The sequence below is a fragment of the Tachyglossus aculeatus genome, chromosome X5, assembly GCF_015852505.1.
Source record: "Tachyglossus aculeatus isolate mTacAcu1 chromosome X5, mTacAcu1.pri, whole genome shotgun sequence".
In the NCBI taxonomy this organism is placed as follows: Eukaryota; Metazoa; Chordata; class Mammalia; order Monotremata; family Tachyglossidae; genus Tachyglossus; species Tachyglossus aculeatus.
Window position 1 is genome coordinate 100,521 of NC_052097.1, and position 22,018 is coordinate 122,538.

The 22,018-nt window shown below is 51.3% G+C and overlaps 1 protein-coding gene and 1 non-coding gene across 2 annotated transcripts in view; both read left to right on the forward strand.

Moving 5' to 3' along the window:
- The first annotated feature begins 5,275 nt into the window (after positions 1-5,275).
- On the forward strand, positions 5,276-5,413 carry LOC119947744. Its single transcript, XR_005456543.1, has one exon. It is a non-coding gene; the product is annotated as a small nucleolar RNA SNORA7 (small nucleolar RNA).
- An 8,520-nt stretch (positions 5,414-13,933) lies between these two features.
- TEC (tec protein tyrosine kinase) overlaps positions 13,934-22,018 on the forward strand; it is a 53,746-nt gene continuing 45,661 nt past the window's right edge. The window contains exon 1 of the mRNA XM_038769276.1: positions 13,934-14,018. The gene's annotated coding sequence lies outside the window, so the exon portion shown is untranslated. The remainder of the gene's footprint in view (positions 14,019-22,018) is intronic.

A 22,018-nucleotide genomic window follows, 5' to 3' on the forward strand; every position in this document is an offset into this window, starting at 1 on the left:
TGTGGGCAGGGAATGTGTCCATTTATTGTTGTATTCTTCCCTCCTAAGCGCTTAGTACAGTGCTCTGCCCACAGTAAGCGCTCAACAGATACGATTGACTGACTGACATAGTGAGCACTTAAATACCCCAATTACTGTTATTATTAGCTAGAAGAGGGGAAAAAAGTCCATCACGATGATAAAAAAATGAGTTGAAGCAGCCCACATTGGGATATAAAAGTAGTGACGGAGTCTCCCGTCAGGAACAACAGACCAACCTTGGGCTGAGGCTTCGGCCCTGAGAACCTGCACAGCAAAACTGATTCAAAAGCTGCTGGGCAGCGCAACACCACTTATGCTCTCAGCCTCTCACACTCTCGCATTCCCTGCAAGCTGTCTTCCCTCTGGGGCACCAAGAGCATAGAGGAAGTCGGGGAGGGATGTGCAACCTGTGGCGGAGAGGTTGTGTGGTCTTCACCCACCTTTGCCAGTTACAGACAAAACCAGGACCCGGATCCATGTTCCAGGTCCCAGAGCAGTGCTCTGCCCACTGGACCCATAGCAAGGTGGGGAATGTTACAGTCCCCTCTAGACTGTAAGGTTGTTGTGGGCAGGGAAAGTGTTTATTGCTATAGCATACTCTCCCAAATGCTTAGTACAGTGCTTCGTGCGCAGTAAGCACTCAATAAATATGATTGATTGAATGAATGAATGAACATTACTAAATGGACCACAATAGAGGTTTGGCAGACACAGAGGCCAAATAAATATTACTGTTCAAGTGTGCAAATGAGCCAGTACTCTTCTGAGGTTCCAAGGTCATTCTCCAATTCTTGCAATATACCTTTAGACTTTAAAGATAAGAAGGAAATTGCTAATTTGGGGATTGTAAAAATGTCTGGCACTGTGGTTCATTCAATGAATGCACACTTTGTCCCAGAAAGAAAGTGCAGGTGGCAAAGGGAAGTTATCCTCCCCCTAGAAAATCACATTTGCAAAAGATTTCTTTCCGGGAAAGCATACTCAAAGAATGTACCAAAAACTTAGTGAGACTTTAATAGAGGACTTTAATTCATTCATTCAATCATATTTATTTGGCATTTACTTTGTGCAAAGCACTGTACTAAGCGCTTAATAAATGAGAATGTAGAGTTTCCCTTCAGGAGCGACAAATAACCTACAGCCTGGGACTTTAGGACTGACTCTGGGTGGGAAAATCAGTTGTAGCACTTGCGGCTCACTCAGCACCACTTGCGCTCTCTCTTCTATATCTGTCATGTTCCCACGGGGACAAAGAGTGCAACGAGCCAGTAGGCTGGCAGGAGGTCAGAGCATTTTCACAAACCTGGGAGAAATAATAATAATATTGATGGCATTTGCTAAGCGCTTACTATGTGTGACACACTGTTCTAAGCGCCGGGGGGATACAAGGTGATCAGGTTGTCCCACGTGGGGCTCACAGTCCTAGTCCCCATTTTACAGATGAGGTAACTGAGGCTCAAAAGTTAAGTGACTTGCCCAAAGTCACACAGCTGGCGAGTAGCGGAGCTTGGATTAGAACCCATGACCTCTGACTCCCAATAATAATACAATGATGGCATTTGTTAAGTGCTTACTATGTGCAAAGCACTGTTCTAAGCGCTGAGGGGATACAAGGTGATCAGGTTGTCCCAAGTGGGGCTTACAGTCTTAATCCCCATTTTACAAATGAGGTAACTGAGGCTCAGAGAAGTTAAGTGACTTGCCCAAAGTCACACAGCAGACGTGGCAGAACCGGGATTCAAACCCACGACCTCTGACTCCCAAGCCCGTGCTCTTTCCACTGAGCAACGCTGCTTCTCTGAATGAAATGAAATCAAGTGTTCATGAAAGGACCCAGTGCTCCTCCTCTTCATGCATGTGCCTTCCAGGTTCTGGCCCAACCAGCAGAAAACTGAAAACTGCTGCAATGTCCATCCGGAATGCAAATGGAAATTCATTCATTCATTCAATCATATTTTTTGAGCACTTACTGTGTGCAGAGCACTGTACTAAGCGCTTGGGAAGTACAAGTTGGCAACATATAGAGACGGTCCCTACCCAACAACAGGCTCACAGTCTAGAAATGCCCTCAGACCCACCGGTTCTCCTGAGTACAACACTGCAGGCAATAACAATGAATCCTGGAAAATAATGAAGGGGTGGGAAATGAATCATCGATGATTGGTTTGGAGGACCTCACTGACTGATCCTGATAGGAGACATGAATGGACATTGATTAGGATGTGCAGGGCAGACATAAAGCAGTTAAGAGTACGTGTACATTGAAGGAAATGTCATACTTTGGGAAAGAGTGCTGGCGGGTGGTGGAGAAATAGATTATAGTCGAATTTAGGTAATTGCAGACAACATCGTTCCAAGATACAGGGAAGAATTACAAACGCCATTGGTATGTTTAATATTTGGGAAAGCACTTTCCAAATGAGCCCAAGAAGCAAGGCATTTGTGGCCTTGATTCAGAAAGCACACGGAGTTGTACTGGAGGACTAACATCACAAACATCACTGAGAAGTAGCATAATCTAGTGGATACAGCCCGGGCCCGGGAGTCAGAAGAATCTGGTTTCTAATCCCAGCTCTTCCACTTGTCTGTTATGTGACCTTGGGCAAGTCACTTCACTTCTCTGTGCCTCAGTTACCATATCTGTAATATGGGGGTTAAACATGTGAGCCCTAGATGGTGCATGGATTTTGTATAAATTATATTTTATCTACCCTAGCATTTATTACAGTGCCTGCACATAGGAAGTGCTTAAAAAATTCCATAAAAATTTTTTGACAAGTGGAAATCATCGATTGAAAGTGCATCAACACCATAGGGTCCAACTTTTCTTCTGAGCACGGGAAGCAAACTTAGAGCAGAGATTGGGTGTGTCTCACCCAGAATCAAAGACTGACCAAGGACTCAACTGAAGACAAAACAGCACAGACCTCCCCCGCCCCCACCCAGAGAGAGACAAGACTAACTGACCAAAGACAAGACACCATATGGACAATCAAACAATAATATATTTTGAATATTTACTCAGTTCAGAACACTGGATTGACGGTTTGGGAGAATACAATAAGGTTAGTAGATATGTTGTGGGAAGAGATTGTATCTACCAACTCTGTTAAACTGTACTCTCCCAAATGCTTAGTACAGTGTTCTGCACTGATGATCCCTGCCCTCAAGGAGATTACAATCTATCAGGGGAGATAGACATTAAAATAAATTACAGGGAGAAAAAAGTAACTGAGGGTAAAGAAAAGAACATAAGTATTACCAGAATGGGAAGGACAACTACCCAATTGTTTAGATGACACAGAAGGATGGTAATAGAAATTGGCAGGGAGAACACGGTAGTAGTAGAAGAGGAAGAAGAAGGAGGAGGGGGAGGAGGAAGAGGAGTGGCAGGAGAAGGAGAAAGAGGAAGAGGAGGAGAGGCAGGAGGAGGAATAAGTATATTGATTAAATAGGTGGCAACAGCATTTGGGGCAAGAGATGGGGAGGGAAGGACAAGGAGTTTGAGGAGGAAGATAAAAGTCTAAAACAGCTGGCACAGTCAATGGACACAGGAGTCAATAGGTATTGTTGCAGGGCAGAATTAAAGTGGATGAGGTTGAGATGGACAAGGTCAGCCTGATTTCTGCCAGTAGTGCTCCATGACTTCATTCATTCATTCAATCATATTTATTGAGCACCTAACTGTGTTCAGAGCACTGTGTTAAGTGCTTAGAAAGTACAATTCAGGAATAAATTTGTGCTTGTGCACAGCAGTGGAAGAAATGTACAGTGGAGGTGATCTAGGGCTGCAGACTGGTGGTAGGAAATCAACGGAGAGACAGGGAAGCAATAAAACTGAGTTCAGTGGAGAGGGCAGAGTTGAGGGAATGGATTTAAATAGCAAGAGAAGGTAGGTTGGGTATGGAGACCAAATGGGGCATGATGACTTTGGAAAATTGGAGAAACTGGAGGTCTCAGACAGTTGAGAAGATTGAGAAGGTTGTGGTTGGATAGAGTTGTTGAGGTTAGAGATCATTTAATAACTAGAGATGATGAGGCCGAGTGTGTGTCCAGGTGAGGAGGTGAGGTGAGTACTTAGAGCAGGAGGTTGGTGGAGTTGAGGAGCTGAGAACTAAACCCCGCTATTCCTCAGCTCCCACTCCTCCCGTCACCTTGACTCTCTCTCTTCGCCCCTTCCTTCCCCAGAGCACTTACGTATATATGTATATAGCTATAATTTTATTTTATATTGACACCTGTTTACTTGTACTGATGTCTGTCTCTCCCCCACTCTAGACTGTGAGCCCATCGTGGGCAGGGGTTGTCTCTATTGCTGTAATGTACTTTCTAAGCACTTAGTACAGTGCTCTGCACACAGTAAGCGCTCAATAAATATGATTGAATGAATGAATAAAGTAGTCAGAGGAAAAACGGGCACTGGGGAGGACATCAAGCCGGCCTCTTGTCCAAGGCCCTTTAACTAAACTTTCCTGAATGTAAAACAGAGGAAGGTGGATCCTTAATTCAGGTGAAGCGTCCCAACCCAACATTTTAAATGACTGTGTTTCTCTGGATTTCCTCAGTGCTTAGTGTGAAAAGACCACTCCAACCTTGAGATTTTCCTGTTTCAGACCAGACCATCCATTTAGAATTTAGACAACACTTAAGGAAGCCACTGTTTTGACATCCTGAGGAATAAGGGGAGCCACCCCCATCTTACTGCAATTATTGGATTTCATGAAAGGGCAGAATTTCCCCTCTAGCTGTGGTGGTCAGGTGGAGTCCTACCTGAAGACTGGACGTTGGACTAAATGACTTCTCAAAGCCCTGCGACTCTAAACCGTGTTCCCAGAAAGACTTCACCCAGATTGGGAGTGTGTTTACCTGGAGGGATCTGTGAATGAGGCCCAAGCAACGCGGCCCATGGGTGTGGGGCACCTCCACCCCTCTGTTCAATCTCGCTTTTCAGGTTCAGGATTTGTAAACCCCTGCCATGTTAAACCTGACACAGGCTTTGTTTGGACTGGGGAAGGAAGGAGTTGCCATTACTTGCTCTTACACGCCTGGCCGTTGGCTCTTGGGAAAACTCTCAACTAGGTGGAAAATATTACCAGGATTGCGGAGGAAATATGAGTATAACTCAATGGCTGATAGGCAGGCCAGGCATTTGGATCCCAGCTCAGTAGTAGGGCTGGTCCCAAAAGAAAGTCAAAATTCTGAGTCACTTTTAAAAAAAAATGGAACTTGTTAAGCACTTACTATGTTGCCAAGTGCCCTCCTAGGATTGTACCTGGAGAGTTTCCAGTACTCTACCAGTCTTGGCTATGGGAGGAAGAGTTAAGCAGAGGCATACCAATTCCATTCCTAGCTTGGGCAGTGGCTAGCGAATGGAAGGCAATCTGCTGCAAGTCAAAACTCACTCATGCTGGGCAGCAGCAGCATGGAAGAGAGTTGAGGGCAGAGTCTAAAGTTTATTGCATGTAAGAAGGTGCATTTCCATGTTTTTACCAAGAAAACACTATGGATACATTACTGGAGCAATTGCAGATGGAGATGGGGCATTCTGGGAGAGATGAGTCCACGGAGTTGCTATGGGTCAGAAATGACTCAATAACATAAAACAGACAGATGTACCAAGCACTGTTCTAAGCACTAGGGAAGATACTGGTGTAGTGGTTGGAGCATGGGCCTGGGAATCAGAAGGTCATGAATTCTAACCCCGGCCCTGCCACTTGTCAGCTGTGTAAACTTGAGCAAGTCACTTCACTTCTCTGGGCCTCAATTACCTCATCTGTAAATTGGGGATTGAGACTATGAGCTCCAAGTGGGACAGGGACTGTGTCCAACACTATTTGCTTGTATCCACCCAGTGCTTAGTACAGTGCTTCACACATATTAATTGCTTAACAAATGCCGTAATAAGAATACTAATACAAGTTATTGAGGCTGAACCCAATCCCTGTCCATCAGGGGACTCACAGGCTAAGTAGGAGGGAAGCACTGTCACTGAGTCACTGAGTCAAAATTGTAACAATGTCCCAAAACTCATATTCTGCAGAGTCGTTGGTTTAAGTTCTGCCTCAGCATCTCTCTCCACAAGCTGAAAGTCTGTTTTAGAGACCGAACCTCCCCAATCTGGACTGCAGCCATCAGTTCCCCAACAGCCTTCAGGCCTCAAGCCTGTCCAAGCTGCTGCTGCCGCCGCCACTGCTACTCCCCCTCTAGACTGTAAGATCGTTGTGGGCAGAGAATTTGTCTGTTTATTGTTATTTTGTTACTCTCCCAAGCACTTAGTACAGTGATCTTCACACAATAAGCACAGTGCTTAGAACAGTGCTCAGCACAGAACAGTGTTTAACAAATACTATTGTTAGTCGTAGTAGTAATAATAATAATGATAGCAAATATGATTGAATGAATGAATTCAATCATATTTACTGAAGGCTTGCTGTGTGCAGAGCACTGTACTAAGCACTTAGGAAGGCACAAATAAACAATAAACAGTGACATTCCCTGTCCACAATGAGCTTACAGTCTAGAGCATTAGGGAAAGCAGAGCAGGGGAAACAGCATGGCGTAATGGATAGAGCACAGGCCTGAGAGTCAGAAGGCCATGGGTTCTAATCCCAGCTCTGCCACTTGTGTGTTGTGTGACCTTGGGCAAGTCACTTCTCTTCCCTGGGCCTCAGTTTCCTCATCTGTAAAATGGGGACTAAGACCGTGAGCCCCACAGGGGACAACCTGACTATCTTATATCTACCCCAGCACTTGGCACATAGTAAGTGCTTAACAAATACCATAATTTTCTTTTAGAGCGTGGGAAGACAGACATCAATACAAATAAATAAAATTACAGATAGGTATATAAGTGCTGTGGGGCTGAGAGGGAGGAAAAGTAAAGGAGCAAGACAGGGTGACACAGAAGGGAGTGGGAGATGAGGAAAAGTGGGGCTTAGTCTGGGAAGGCCTCTTGGAGGAGATGTGCCTTCAATAAGGCTTTGAAGCCGGGGAGAGTAATTGTCTGTCAGATTTGAGGAGGGAAGGCGTTCCAGGCCAGAGGCAGGACATGGGCTAGGGGTCAGCAGCGAGACAGGTGAGATCAAAGCACAGTTAGAAGGTTGGCACTAGAGGAGTGAAGTGTATGGGCTGGGTTGTAAAAGGAGAGAAGGGAAGTGAGATAGGAGAGGGCAAGGTGATGGAGTGCTTTAAAGCCAATAGTGAGGAGGTTTTGTTTGATACAGAGGGCACCCCAGATACCATGGGCACCTCAGATCGCCGGGCTCTGCCCTTGGACTCCTCGTAGACCACCCTGCCAGAGGTTCACAAGGGCAAAACTGCACAAGTCCCCACATCCATACTGCTTGCCTCTTCCCCACCCACTCCCTCTAACCTTTTCCTCTACCCCTGACAGGGCTGCTCCCACTAATCCCTGTCTGCTTCCCCCTGTTCAGACTGCTTCCCCGTACCCAGACTGCTGTCCCCTGCCTCGACTGTTCCCCTCCACCTAGACTGCACCCTGCCCGGGCTGCTCCTTCCCACCCTGTCCTCTCCCTCTGTCCAGGCTACTCTCCCATACCCTGTCCACTCCCCCCAACACCTCATTCACTCCCTCGACTTCATCTCCTCACTCTGTCCAGGCCACTGCCCCCTGCCTGGACTGCTCTTCCTTGCCCGAGCTACTCTCCCACACCCTGTCCACTCCCCCCACACCTCATATGCTCCCCAAACCATGTTGGCTCCCCCCGTCTAAGCCACACCCTTCCCTGTGCTCCCTGGCCTGGGCTGGGAAGCCCGGGCGTGGTGGTTACCACCTGGGACAGATTCCCCAGGGGGATGCTGACATCATGGTTTGGGCTGTGGGGAGGGGCTGCGGGGAGTGAAGGCTGCACGAGGCCCCACCAAGTAAGGCTGCTTCTGTCCTGCAAGTGTCAAATCCGGCTGGGGAGGTGGAGGCCCCACCTCCAACTTTCTGAAACTTGTTGATCCCTTTCTCACATTCTTTGTCTCTCTTCCTCGGAACTTCGACATCCACATGGATGGTCCCGTTGTCTTTCCTGCTGCCCACTTGATAAACTTCACCAACCTCCTGCTCCAACCCACCTTACAGCCTCACAAACTTGGACACGAGCTTGATCTCATCATCTCTAGTTGCTGAACAGTCTCTAACTCAACAACTCTGAAATTCCACTCTCCAACTACACACACACATGCACACATACACACACACCCTTGACCCTCCCCCAGTCTCATATCTTCAACCCACAATCCTGTATCATCACCTCCACAGTATTGCCGCTCTACTATACAACTCTGTTGTATTGTACTTTCCTAAGCTTAGTACACTGCTCTGCACACAATAAGCATTCAGCAAATACCACTGATTGATTGATCGATACAAACCATGGCCATGTTGGTCTAAGCACATATTCATCCCACCTTGACTACTGCATCAATCCCCTCACTAGCATCCCAGCCATCTATCTTTCCCCACTCCAGTCCATACTTCACTCTGCTGCCCAGATCATTCTCCTAAAAAATTGTTCTGCAATTGTCTCCCCACTCCTCAGAAACCTCCAGTGCTGCCCATCCATTTCTGCATCAGTCATAAATTCCTTATCATTTTGGCACAGTGGATAGAATACGGGCCTGGGAGTCCAAAGGTCATGGGTTCTAATTCCAGCTCCACCACTTGTCTGCTGTGTGACCATGGGCAAGTCACTTTACTTCTCTGTGCCTCAGTTACCTCATCAGTAAATGGGGGATTGAGACTGTGAGACCCATGTGGGCCAGGACTGTGTTCCACCTGATTTGCTTGTATCCACTCCAGAGTTTAGTACAGTGCATGGCACATAGTAAGCGCTTAACAAAAACCATAAAAATAATAATAATTAAATTGGCTTTACGGCAGTCAATCAGCTCTTCCTTTCCTACCTCAGCTTGCTCATCTCCCCCTATAATTATGTATTTTGCCCCTTTAACACCAACCTACTTACTGTACCTGGATCTCAGCTGTGTCACCATCCACCCCTTGCTCACATCCTTCTTCCATCCTGGAACTCCTTCTCTATTGTGTACCCGACAGACCACCACTCTCCCCATCTTCAAAGCCCTACCAAAATCAGATCACATCCAATTAGCCTGCCCTGACTAAGCTCCCATTTATTCACCCTATTTGCCCTCCTTTCTCTGTCACCTATGCACTTGAGTCTATACCCCTTAAGTTCTCTGATATTTAAAACCTCCCCCAGCCCCACAACATTTACAAACATATCCTTATACTCTGAAATTACCTGTAGATTATTGTAATGGCTTTCTCCTCCACTTAGATTACAAGCTATTTGAGGGCAGGGATCGTACCAAATGTATTACACTCTTTCAAGCACTTAGTACAATGCTCTGCCCAAAGTAAGTGCTCAATCAATATCATTGATTGATTAATAAATACCAAAAATAGCTAGCCCTTCCCTTCCTTATTCCTCCTATTTGTAAATTATTTTAGCTTCTACCTCTCCTACTAGATGGTAAACTCCTTGAGGGTAGAAACCCTGTCTACTAATTACTGCACTCTCCCAAGCGCTTGACTGATTGACTGAAAGAGGTGATTCTGGGAAACAGAAGACCTGAGTTTATTCCTACTGACTGCTGTGGGACCTGGGCAAAGTCACTGGCCCTCTCAGGGCCTCATTTATAAAACGTGGATAATAAGTCCTGCCTCACCCCACCTCAAAAAAGTGTTATCAGTGGAAAATAAGTAATATGGGAGCGCTTTGGAAAATAAAAGCGCCGTTCAAATTCCAGCGAGCTGTGGATTAGATCCAAAAAGGCTCTGGAACGAAAAAAGTGCTCCATATTCACAGCTGGCAAAGGATGTCTAAAGGTGTGGGAGGAGCGCTCTGCCACTGCTGGAGGGCTGGGGGGACTCATTCCTGGGGAAGAGTGGACGAGGGGCGGGGAGGAGGAGGGCAAGGTAGAAGAGGAAGGGGCGGTCTGCCCCCTTGGGAGGACCGGGGGCTTGGTCCCTGACTGGGGGAGGGGGGCGGGAAATCTCCGCAGGGAACCCTTCTAGAAGATTTACTGTTGGAGAGGACAAAGCCCACTTGTAGGCCGTTCGGTGGAAGCCACGAAGTCCCGGTTCCGCCTGGCTCGAGGGACCTTTCCGGAGCCACAGATGGGCGCGGCCCGCTAACAAGGAGGGCGAGATGGAAGCCACGAGCGGGTGCGTTGGTGGGTGCTGGGAAGCAGCGTGGCTTAGAGGAAAGAGCCCGGGCTTGGGAGTCAGAGGGCTTGGGTTCTAATCCAGACACCGCCACTTGTCAGCTGTGTGACTTTAAGCAAGTCACTTTACTTCTCTGTGCCTCAGTTCCCTCATCAATAAAATGGGGATTAAGACTGTGAGCCACACGTAGGACAACCTGATAACCTTGTATCTACCCCAGCGCTTAGAAAAGTGCTTGGCACATAGTAAGCGCTTAACAAATACCGTTATTATTATTATTATTTTATTATTACTATTAGCCAGGAGAGTGAGATTGTAGCCACGAACGGGCGTGTCGGTGGGTGCTCACAGCCGCCAAGCGCCTTCTAGTGGCGAGAGAATAGTTCTTTGGGCTAATAATAATAATAATAATAATGATGGTATTTCATCATCATCATCATCATCAATCGTATTTATTGAGCGCTTACTGTGTGCAGAGCACTGTACTAAGCGCTTGGGAAGTACAAGTTGGCAACATATAGAGACAGTCCCTACCCAACAATGGGCTCACAGTCTAAAAGGGGGAGACAGAGAACAAAACCAAACATACTAACAAAATAAAATAAATAGAATAGATATGTACAAGTAAAATAAATAAATAAATAAATAAATAGAGTAATAAATATGTACAAACATATATGCATATATACAGGTGCTGTGGGGAAGGGAAGGAGGTAAGCTGGTGGGGATGGAAAGGGGGACGAGGGGGAGAGGAAGGAAGGGGCTCAGTTTGGGAAGGCCTCCTGGAGTAGGTGAGCTCTCAGTAGGGCCTTGATTCCTCAGTAGGGTATTTGCTAAGCGCTTACTATGTGCCAAGCATTGTTCTAAGCGCTGGGGTACATACAAGGTAATCAGGTTGCCCATGTGGGGCTCACAATCTTCATCCCCATTTTACAGATGAGGTATTAAGGCACAGAGAAGTTAACTGACTTGCCCAAAGTCACACAGCTGACAAGTGGCGGAGCCAGGATTAGAACCCAAGACCTCTGACTCCCTGGCCCGTGATCTTTCCACTAAGCCAAGCTACTTCTGTCCATCCCATGAGCCCGCCCCCTGATGCAGACCACAGAGTCTCAACGACTTTGTCCAATCATTCAGTGGTACGTATCATATTGGCACTGAACTAAACGCTGAGGAAGAATCCGATAATGGATAAATAAGATTCGATCCCTGGACCCCAGGGGGCTGACGGAGTAGAGGGGAGCGAGAGCTGGGAGACTGGTGATGGACACTTGAGGAAAAGTTTATTTTACATCTGACTCCCCCACTGGACGTGTGCTCTCTTAAGCGCTTAGCACAATGCTCCACTATAAATTGAATGGCTGAACAATGTAAGAATACAAGGTCAACATCCTGTGGAAAGAACAAGGGCTTGGGAGCCAGAGGACATGGTCCTAATCCTGGCTCTGCCACTTGTCTGCTGTGTGACCTTGGATAAACCACTTAATTTATCTGTGCCTCAGTTACCTCATCTATAAAATGGGGAATAAGACTGTGAGCCCCTCGTGGGACAACCTGATAACCTTGTACCTACACCAGCGTTTAGAACAGTTCTTGGCACATAGTAAGCGCTTAACAAATACCATAATTATTATTGTTATTATTTTAATTAAGACAGTGGGGCTGTTGCAGTAGCAATTCAGAGGCTCGTTCCTGCCCAGGTTGTCCCGAGTCCAAAAGCCCAAGTCAGAGTCTTCCCACGGTTCTCAATTGTGTGGATGCAGCGCTACCGCTACCCCTGCTTGAGCCCCTCCTGGCCCTGCCCGGAAATTGGTGAGAAGAGGCAGGTCGGGAGCATGGGAGACTGGGATCCTGGGATCCTGGGCTCTAGGGGCACCGGCAGCCAAATGCAACAGTGAGGCAGTGAGGCGATGCTGCTAGACACCTGCCGCAGTGAGGCAGCGAGGCGATGTTCCCAGGCACCTGCAGCAGTGAGGAAGTGAGGCGATGCTCCCAGCCACCTGCAGCAGTGACACAGTGAGGGAGTGCTCCCAGCCACCCGCAACAGTGAGACAATAAAGGCAGTGCTCCCAGCCACCCGCAGTAGGTAGACAGTGAGACAGCACTCTCAACCCGCCTTGGCAGTGAGGCAGCATTCCCAGCCCCGTGCAACAGCAAGGCAGTGTTCCCAGCCACAGGCAGCTGTCAAACAGTGAAGCAGTGGGGCAGGGGCTGGCCCTCAGTGTGTGGCAGTGAGGAGATGACCCCAGGAGGGCTCGGTCCGTGGGTTTTGTCTGTTTTCCTGGGCTTTGTCTGGTTAAGGTGGGAAAATTAATTTGGAGCGTAAATTCAGCTTCAAATGTTTTTCACACCCAGCCACATCCTGAGTTTCAATTTCGCACCAGTTCATTGATGTATTTTTGACCCCTGAGAAGTGTCTATTTATGCCGCATCGCAGTCTCCACCAGTCAGCTGACAGTCTGATTCAGAAAGTCTCACTTTCCCCACCTGCTCAGTGCCCAGACATCTCAGCCTTCCTCCGGCCGAGTGTCTGGCAGCCCTGGCCCCTGGGGCTGTGCGGCAGTCTGGAAACTTGCCAGCCCTAGAGCAGCCCTCCTCCAGACCCGGAACTCCAGATCCCGACTTTTAACCTCGCCAAATGGTCCCGAAAGATGCTGATGATAATACTTCTTGGGGTATTTATTAATCACTTAATGTGCTCTAAATAGAGTTCCAAACGCTGGGCAAGATACAAGATAATCCGGTAGGGCACCGTCCCTGTCCCACACGGGGCTCACAGTCGGAGTGGGAGGGAGAACGGGTATTTAACCCCCATTTTACAGACCCAGAGAAGTCGTGACTTGCTCAAGGCCACACAGCAGACAGCCCTGGATTAGAGCCCCAATTCCGTAAACCGAGAGCGCCTGTCCCCGGGCCGGGGGGAGGGGACCGCCGTTATCTCGGGGCGCCGATCCCTGGGGATTTCGCGTTATCCCCGCGTGTTTTGGGTCCCGCCCCCGGGCCGGAGTCAGTGCGGGGTCCCGGGTGGGTCCGATCGGGAATCCGGCCCGGTCTGGGGCGGCCCTCGGCCCTTCCCCGCGGGGCCCCGCTCTGGGCTGGAAGCTCCGGCCGCGCTGCACAGGCCCCTCTGTCAGTCCGTCCGTCCGTCCGTCATTCATTCATTCAATCGTATGTATTGAACGCTTACTGTGTGCAGAGCACTGTACTAAGCGCTTGGGAAGTACAAGTCGCGGATGTGCGGAGGGAGGGCATTCCAGGCCAGGGGGAGGACGAGGGCCGGGGGTCGACGGCAGGACAGGCGAGAACGAGGCCCAGTGAGGAGGTTAGCGGCGGCAGAAGAGCGGAGGGTGCGGGCTGGGCTGCAGAAGGAGAGAAGGGAGGTGAGGTAGGAGGGGGCCAGGGGATGGATGGACAGCCTTGAAGCCCAGGGTGAGGAGTTTCTGCCTGATGCGTAGGTTGATTGGTAGCCACTGGAGAGTTTTGAGGAGGGGAGTAACATGCCCAGAGCGTATCTGCACAAAGACGATCCGGGCAGCGGCGTGACAGAAGGATGGTCCGTCCGTCCGTCCGTCCGTCTGTGCGGGACTCCCCGGGACGGGCGGGGCGGGGCGGGGAGGGGAGGGGAGGAGAGGAGAGGAGGACCGGCCCCGACCCGACCGGCCCTTCCCACGCCCCCCGCGCCCCGCCCCTGTCCCGTCGCGGGTGAGTCCCGGGCGGTGTCGCGGCCCGGGCGCAGACCGGCCCCGCTCGGTCCCCCGCAGCTGGCACCGCTGGCGCAGCTGGCGCGGCCCCGCAGCAGGTGAGCGCTCCAGCCCGTACTGGGGAAGGGGACGGCGGAGGAGGGCGGCGGGGGGCGGCGGGGGGCGGCGGGCTGGGAGCCTCGGGACTCCCGGGCCGGCTGCGGTCGGTCTTCGCAAGGAAGGAAGTCACCCATGATCAGCCCCCTAGGAGAGCGGGACGGTTGGAGAGCACAGCCCAGGGACTGGGGAGAGGGGGCGGGCGGGGGGGGGAGAGACGGGCGGGCGCCCCCGCACCCCCCGAGCCTCTCGCACCCCCCGGATCCCCGGATCCCGGCGGGGGGCGCGGGGAGGGGGCGCGGAATTTCTAGGGCTCAGTTTGCGAGCCGAGTTGCCCCCCCTTTCCTCCTCATTCAGTCATTCAACCGTACTTATGGAGCGCTTACTATGTGCAGAGCACTGGACTAAGCGCTTGGGAAGTCCAAGGCGGCCACAGAGAGAGACGGTCCCTACGCAACAACGGGCTCACAGCCTTTTTAGACTGTGAACCCACTGTTGGGTAGGGACTGTCTCTATATGTTGCCAACTTGTACTTCCCAAGCGCTTAGTCCAGTGCTCTGCACACAGTAAGCGCTCAATAAATACGATTGATTGATTAGAAGGGGGAGACGGACAGCAAAACAGAACTCTCCCTCTTCCCGCCCCCGCCCACCGGGCTGAGAGCCACCGACCTGCGGCCGTGCCCGCTCCCCCCCCTCTGTCCACCTGTGGTGGCCCCGGGGGTCCCCCGGCCTGCCTCCTCCCGCCCCCCTTCCCCGGGCTTCCCCGGTATGTCCACTCCCCGCTTTGTAGTCTGTCCCCGCGTTTCTCGCGCATTTCCGCGACCCCGGATCCGCCGCCCCCCACCCCTCCCCGGGCCCGTTTCCGAAGCCTCCCTCCGCGGGGGCCAGAGAGAGCGCCGCCGATTGCCGGCGATCTCCCGGGGGAATATCCCCCCGGCGGCGTTACACCGAGCGGAACTCCTCACTGGAGCCACGATTTTCCGGGCGATCGGGCCCGAACTCCGAGAACAGCTTTGGCTAAAACCAGCCGGGAAGCTCCTGCTTGGCTCCCGGAGCGCGTTGGGGAATTCTGCTACGATCGAGACTCAATGGAAAGAGCCCGGGCTCTGGGGTCAGAGGTCACGCGTCCAAATCCCGGCTCCGCCAACTGTCAGCTGGGTGACTTTGGGCAAGTCACTTCACTTCTCTGTGCCTCAGTTACCTCATTTGTAAAATGGGGATGAAAAACTGTGAGCCCCCCGTGGGACAACCCGATCACCTTGTAACCTCCCCAGCGCTTAGAACTGTGCTTTGCACATAGTAAGCGCTTAACAAATACCATTATTATTATTATTACTATATCACCGGAGGGCAACGCCGTAACGCCGCGAGGCTGCAACGCTCCTAGGGGTCCGCCGTACAATCAATCAATCAATCAATCAATCGTATTTATTGAGCGCTTACTGTGTGCAGAGCACTGTACTAAGCGCTTGGGAAGTACAAGTTGGCAACATATAGAGATAGTCCCTACCCAACAGTGGGCTCACAGTCTAAAAGGGGGAGACAGAGAACAAAACCAAACATACTAACAAAATAAAATAGAATAGATATGTACAAGTAAAATAAATAAATAGAGTAATAAATATGTACAAACATATATACATATATACAGGTGCTGTGGGGAAGAGAAGGAGGTTAAGATGGGGGGGTTGGGGGGGACGAGGGGGAGAGGAAGGAAGGGGCTCAGTCTGGGAAGGACTCCTGGAGGAGGTGAGCTCTCAGTAGGGCCTCGCTTCAGGACTCCAATGCTCCCACTTTTCGGTGCTGGAGCGCCCCGGGGCTGAGGCGGCTCTCGGCCCGCGGAGGGGGCTCGGCCGCGGGGAGCGGGGACCGCCCACCGGGTCGCTGAAGGGTCCGGTCGGGTGGCAGGGACCGGAGGGTGGGTGGTCTGGTGTGTCCGGGCGGCCCAGGAGCCTGGGTCGCCGAGAGAAATCGATCCCGCTCGGAAGGAGAGGGCTGCCCTGAGAGGTGCGCTCTGCTGGCCGGGACCGTCAGCTCGACCCCTAGATTCACTCAGTCGTATTTATTGAGCGTCTACTGTGGGCAGAACACTGTACTAAGTGCTTGGGAATCAGTCAATCAATCGTATTTATTGAGCGCTTACTGTGTGCAGAGCACTGGACTAAGCGCTTGGGAAGTACAAGTCGGCAACATATAGAGACGATCCCGGCCCAACAACGGGCTCCCAGTCCAGAAGGGGGAGACAGACAACAAAACAAAACATGTAGACCGGTGCCAAAAGCGTCAGAACAAATAGAATTATAGCTATATGCGCATCATTAACACAATAAATAGAATAGTAAATATGTACAAGTAAAATCGAGTAATAAATCGACTGTGAGCTCGTCGAGAGCAAGGACCGTCTGTGTTTATTACTGTATTGTACTTTCCCAAGCGCTTAGTGTAGTGCTCTGCACACAGTAAATACCTTTGAATGACCGGGGGAGGGAAGCAGGGCGGAATGACCTCCCGGCACTCCCAGGGACCCTCCCCTCCGTTGGAGTTTCCAACCCGTTCATCGCCCCACAGTCCCGGCCGGTTTATTTCCTATGTCCACCCGCTATGAGAACAGGCCCCCACTTCCACCCCCCGCCACCCACGGGGTTCTGGATGGGACCCTAATGGGCCCCGGACCCTCGGGGTTCTGTTTAGGGCTGAGGGCCCGGCAGGAGGGGTTTACTGACCCATCCCGGACCTAACCCAGCTCCAGGCCAGAACCAGAGTGGTGGACACAGGGCTTCGGGCAAGGGCAAGGGCCTCGGACGCAAGGCCTCACTCAGGCGCCCCGCGCCGGTCCTCGCCAACTTCCCCCACTTCGGTTGTGGTCAATTCCCAGGAAAACAATTATGGGACGAATAGTGGTTGAAGAGCCCAGGCCAGGCCAGGCCTTGTGGGACCTTTCTAGACTGTGAGCACGTTGTTGGGTAGGGACCGTCTCTATATGTTGCCAACTTCCCAAGCGCTTAGTACGGTGCTCTGCACACAGTAAGCGCTCAATAAATACGATTAAATGAAGGAATGAATGAATGCTCTGCACACATTAAGCGCTCAATAAATACGATTGAATGAATGAATGACCAGAGCAGCAGCGAGGCCAGAGCTGCGGCTGCGAGCCGCTCTGCAGGCCCGGGGGCGGGGGCGGAACGGGATAAGTTCTCTCAGGGACCCGTGGTGGTTAAGCCTTTCCCAATACCTGTGGTCGCCCGCCTAACGAGGGGTGCGGGGTTGGGGGTCGACCCCGCTCCGCCCGACCCGCCCGGCCCGGCCCGGCCCGGAGCTTTCTCCGATGGAGCGGAGGAGGTTTTGCTCCTCGGACAGATTAGCAGTCCCGGCCGTCCAGTCGCTCCGGCTTCAGACGTCCGGACGAGTCCTCCGGCCCCGGGGCATCGGCGCTACCGCCTCCACCCCCCGGACTGTCAGCAGCCCGAGGGCAGGGGCGCCGGAGACCCCGCAGACCCCACAGACCCCGCCCGTGCTTGGTGCGGAGGGAGGCGGTGACGTCTCCTGCTTCAAATGACAGTATTCAGAGAGGCCCGCTTTGAGGAAGAAGCCGCGATTATTTTTGGACATCTTGTTCGCGCTGCTCGCCTACGTATCCCCGACTCGTCGGGTGACGGTGCAGTCCTTCCTCCCGGACACACTGCAGCTGCATCTGCCCGGACAGACAGAAAACCCCGGGTCGGAAAGTGCCCGGAAAGAAAGCCCGAGGCTAGCAAATGCCCGGACAGCGACCATCCGGGCAGCAAACCCCAGGCCCACAGACATTAGGCCAGCAAATCTCAGGCCCCCCAACGCCCGGCCAATGAGAGTCAGAACTAGTTCCTGTGTCCATCGCAAAGTGGGAGTAGGGAAGGGGGCCTGTGGCCACTGGGAGGTGGATCTGTGGGTTGGAACAGTAGTAATAATTGTGGTGTTTTTTAAAGGCTTACTATATGCCAGACGCTGTACTAAGCACTGGGGTGGATACGAGCAAATCGAGTGGGACACAGTTCTGGCCCCATGTGGGGCTCACAGTCTCAATCCCCATTTTACAGATGAGGTAACTGAGGCACAGAGAAGTGAAGTGACTTGCCCAAGGTAACCCAGCAGAGAAGTGGTGGAGCCGGTATTAGAACCTATGTCCTTCTGACTCCCAGGCTCGTGCTCTATCCAATGGCCCAGAGGCGGCGGGGTGCACTGTCAGTCTCCCCAACAGCCTCGGCTGGATTCTCTACCGGCAATTGGGCAGGAACAATGGGAGGGAGAGCGAGGAAGGGTTCTCTCGTAGGTCTCAGCATGGATGGGCCAAGAAGGGCTCGGGAAGCCGGTCCTGACCCAGCTGAGGAACAGGTGCCCCTCCCATCTTGGAGAAGCAGCTGTCCGCCAGCCAGTCCCACCTGGCAGCGGGCCTGGGGCTTCCGGCTGAACCATAGGCCTACCCACAGCCGATCTGGATTTGTTTTCTTGTCTTTCTCCCCCTTCTAGACTGTGAGCCCATTGCTGGGTAGGAACCGTCTCTATATGTTGCCAACTTGTACTTCCCAAGTGCTTAGTACAGTGCTCTGCACACAGTAAGGGCTCAATCAATACGATTGAATGAATGAATGAATGACCGGGCCAGGCCGGAGGGGCAAGCTGGCAGGGCCGGTGGCCTCTCCGGTGCCAGGATTCCCCAGAGACACAGTCAGGGTGGGAAGTGCTTGTTGACTGCAGGAGAGCCGATCTCCTCCTCTCAGGCCAGGCTTGACAAGGGGTGAAATCGGGTGCAAAATTTCTTGGCCCTCAAGCATTTCAGGCCTCCCTGTCCCCAGTGCCTTTCGGAGACTGAGTCCCGGCCCGAGCAGGGTAAATGGGCGTCCCTGGAGCTGCAGAGTCAGGGCTCAGGCCAGGGCCTGGACTCTTTAACCGAACCTGGCTCCGATGGAAAGGGGCCTCTGTGTCTGGGGAGAAACCAGTGCGTGGCGGATGACGGCGCCTTTCAGCCCCGCAGGGAAGGGCTAGTTTCGACCTGCTCGGCCTCCTCATGGCTTCTTCTTTTATGACTTGATTTCAACAAAGAGATGTGTGTATATGCATATATGTATATAAATATATCATAAAGCTCGGTAGCTACATCATCTATGTGACTTTGGGCAAGTCACTTAACTTCAGCGTGGCCTAGTGGAAAGAGCACGGGCTTGGGAGTGCCAGAGGTTGTGGGTTCTAATCCCGACTCTGCCACTTGTCAGCCGTGTGACTTTGGGCAAGTCGCTTAACTTCTCTGTGCTTCATTTACCTCATCTATAAAATGGGGATTAAGACTGTAAGCCCCACATGGGACAATCTGATTACTTTGTATCTACCCCAGTGCTTAGAACAGTGCTTAACAAATACAATCATTATTATTATTATTATTATTATTATTATCTGTGCCTCAGTTACCTCATCTGTAAAATGGGATTAAGACTGTGAGCCCCACGTGGAACAAACTGATTACCTTGTATCTACCCCAATGCTTAGAACAGTGCTTGGCACAAAGTAAGCACTAACAAATACCATTATCATTATTATTATCATTATCAATTAGATAGATGGAAATGATTGCAAGTTACATTTTCTCATCCAAACGCCAAGGTCAGAACCCACTTTCCCACAGTGACCCCTATTACAGTTGGGGGAGCGGCTCCTGGGCCCAGCCCGGATTCCCTTATTGTTCCCCAAATGACCCACCCCTGGGGCCCGGACATCTGGACACCCGGCCTACCGACTGACTGTCGATGAGTCATGAGGCTCTGGAACTAAATCCCTGTGTTGTCAAAGGCCGTGATGGCCCCACTTCACTGCTTGGCCCTACTGGGGCTCCAGAAAGCAGAGACCCCCCTTCAACTCTCTTTCAACGTTTGCTGGGCTCAGGAGCCTGAGGGATGAGCCTTCCTCTTTTTTCCCACTCCTGACCCAAAGCTCCCACCCGCTTCCCCCAGGCCCGGCCTGGCCCAGCCCGGGACTGTTACCCTCCCTCCCCCAACCCCCAACTTTTAAACATATAAATGAAAATTTATTTGTACCCTGCTGGACCGTTTCCTCCCCACAGTGCCTGTGGAAGGGGAGGGTCCTGGGCAGAGGTCAGGGGGAAGCCAAATTCAGGGAAAGGCCTGGCCTGGCCGAGGGCAACTATTCATTTTTTAAAATAAAAAAGGATCCGGGGAGGAGATGGGTGTCCTAGGAAGAGCAGAGTGTCCCAGGAGGAGGGTGGCTGCCCTTGATCCTCCAGCACTCTGTGGCTACAGGAGGACAGTGTGTGTTTACATAAGTTGTAGGTGCCTTCTGTCTAAACTCCAAGTTGTAAAAGTTAAAGAGAACCCATGGGAAACAGTGTCCAAAAGCAACTGTTGGCCGGCAGTCCTGAGTGAGTTCCCATATCTCTCTCAGAGATATGAGGCGGCCTAGGCGCCTCTCAGAGATATGATCCTAGGCGGCCCTGTGGCCTACTCTGTGGGAAGAGAGAAGTGATCACCCCAAGGCATGTGAGCTTGCACTGATGCCTAGTCTCCTCCTCAGACCATCTCTGACCCCTCACAGTGTAAGCTGGACTCCCAGCCTCATCTTCCAACCGTCTCTGACTACTCATGTAGTGAACGGAACTCCCAGGCTCCTCCCTGCACCGTTTCTGACCCCTCACAGTGGCTTGTACTCCCAGCCTCATTCACCTCAGTCCTCTGACCCCATATTGTGGTTTGAACTGGACTCTCAGCCTCCTCCTCCTCCCTGGTCTCCAACCCTACCAATCTCATGCTTCCCTTTAGGAGCTTACAAGCTAGGCTGAAAAAAAAACCTAAAGGCCACTTCTTGGCCTGTAGCTCTTGAAGATGCCTACCCCTCCCTGCCCGCAATCTTCTTCTTCCTTACGATAACCTCTTCCCGCACTGTGCTCATAATGGCATGCATGCTCTCCCCCCTCTCCCCACCCCCCGTCCCCTGCCCCATGCTGGACAGGCAGACAGAGTCCAACCAGGGATACCCCGGCCCCTAAGCGCAGCCTGTCTTTCAAGGTCCAGACACAGCAGGAGGAGGGAAATGTCTTTAGGATGAATGTGGGAAGCACAACACCAAACCTAAAGAAGCATCAGATGGACTTATCAGATGTGCCCAGCTGATGGTGAAACTGCTTTCTTTGGTTTTGGGCCTTTGGCTGCTCATTTAAAGAATTTCCAGTCCAAGTCTTTAGGTCTGGGTCAAAGCATCTGCAGTTTATAAACACTTCAGATCATTTTAATAGTTTCTGGATTTTGCTCTTTCCCCTTGATGATATAGGCATTTTTCAGCTCTTTATGCTTGTTTCCATTAGTGGTAGGTTTAACCACAACTCATGGGATCAGTGCATGTGACTCCCTGGGAAAATAAAGTCATGGTTTCTTCTTTTTATGACTTGATTTCAACAGAGATATATCATACAGCTCGGTAACTACATAACTAAATAGATAGATATATGGAAATGATTGCAAGATTCATTTTCTTGGAGTCTGAGTTCTAACTGTGCATCAAAGTCAGTTCCTAATCGGTGGTGTTGAGGGGAGGGAGGAGACTGTTGCGTCTGCTCATTTCACATTTCTCTTTTCTTACTCTCCTTTTCAGACATTCAAAAATGTGGTCATGGAGGCTCGCTGGGCAGGGGGCGGGAGGGACAGATAGGGTCCGAGCACAACTGGTCACTGAGAAGTTGTAGCAAGTTGGGTCTTGGGCCTGTGAACTGTGCCTCCTTTCTAGAAGCCACCGACCCCTGGGCCAGGGGCCCTGCTGGCTGCTGTACCACAAAATCCAGGAAGGGCAGCCCTGAGAGTCTGAGACCCCTTGCAGCATCTTTATTCTTTCATCCTTTAAGTGAGCAGCCAAAGGCCCAGCCCAGTGAATCAATCCTTTGATCAATAACATTTATCGAGTACCAACTGGGTGCAGAGCACTGCACTTGGTGCTTGGGTGGGTACCATTGAATCAGTAGACCTGAG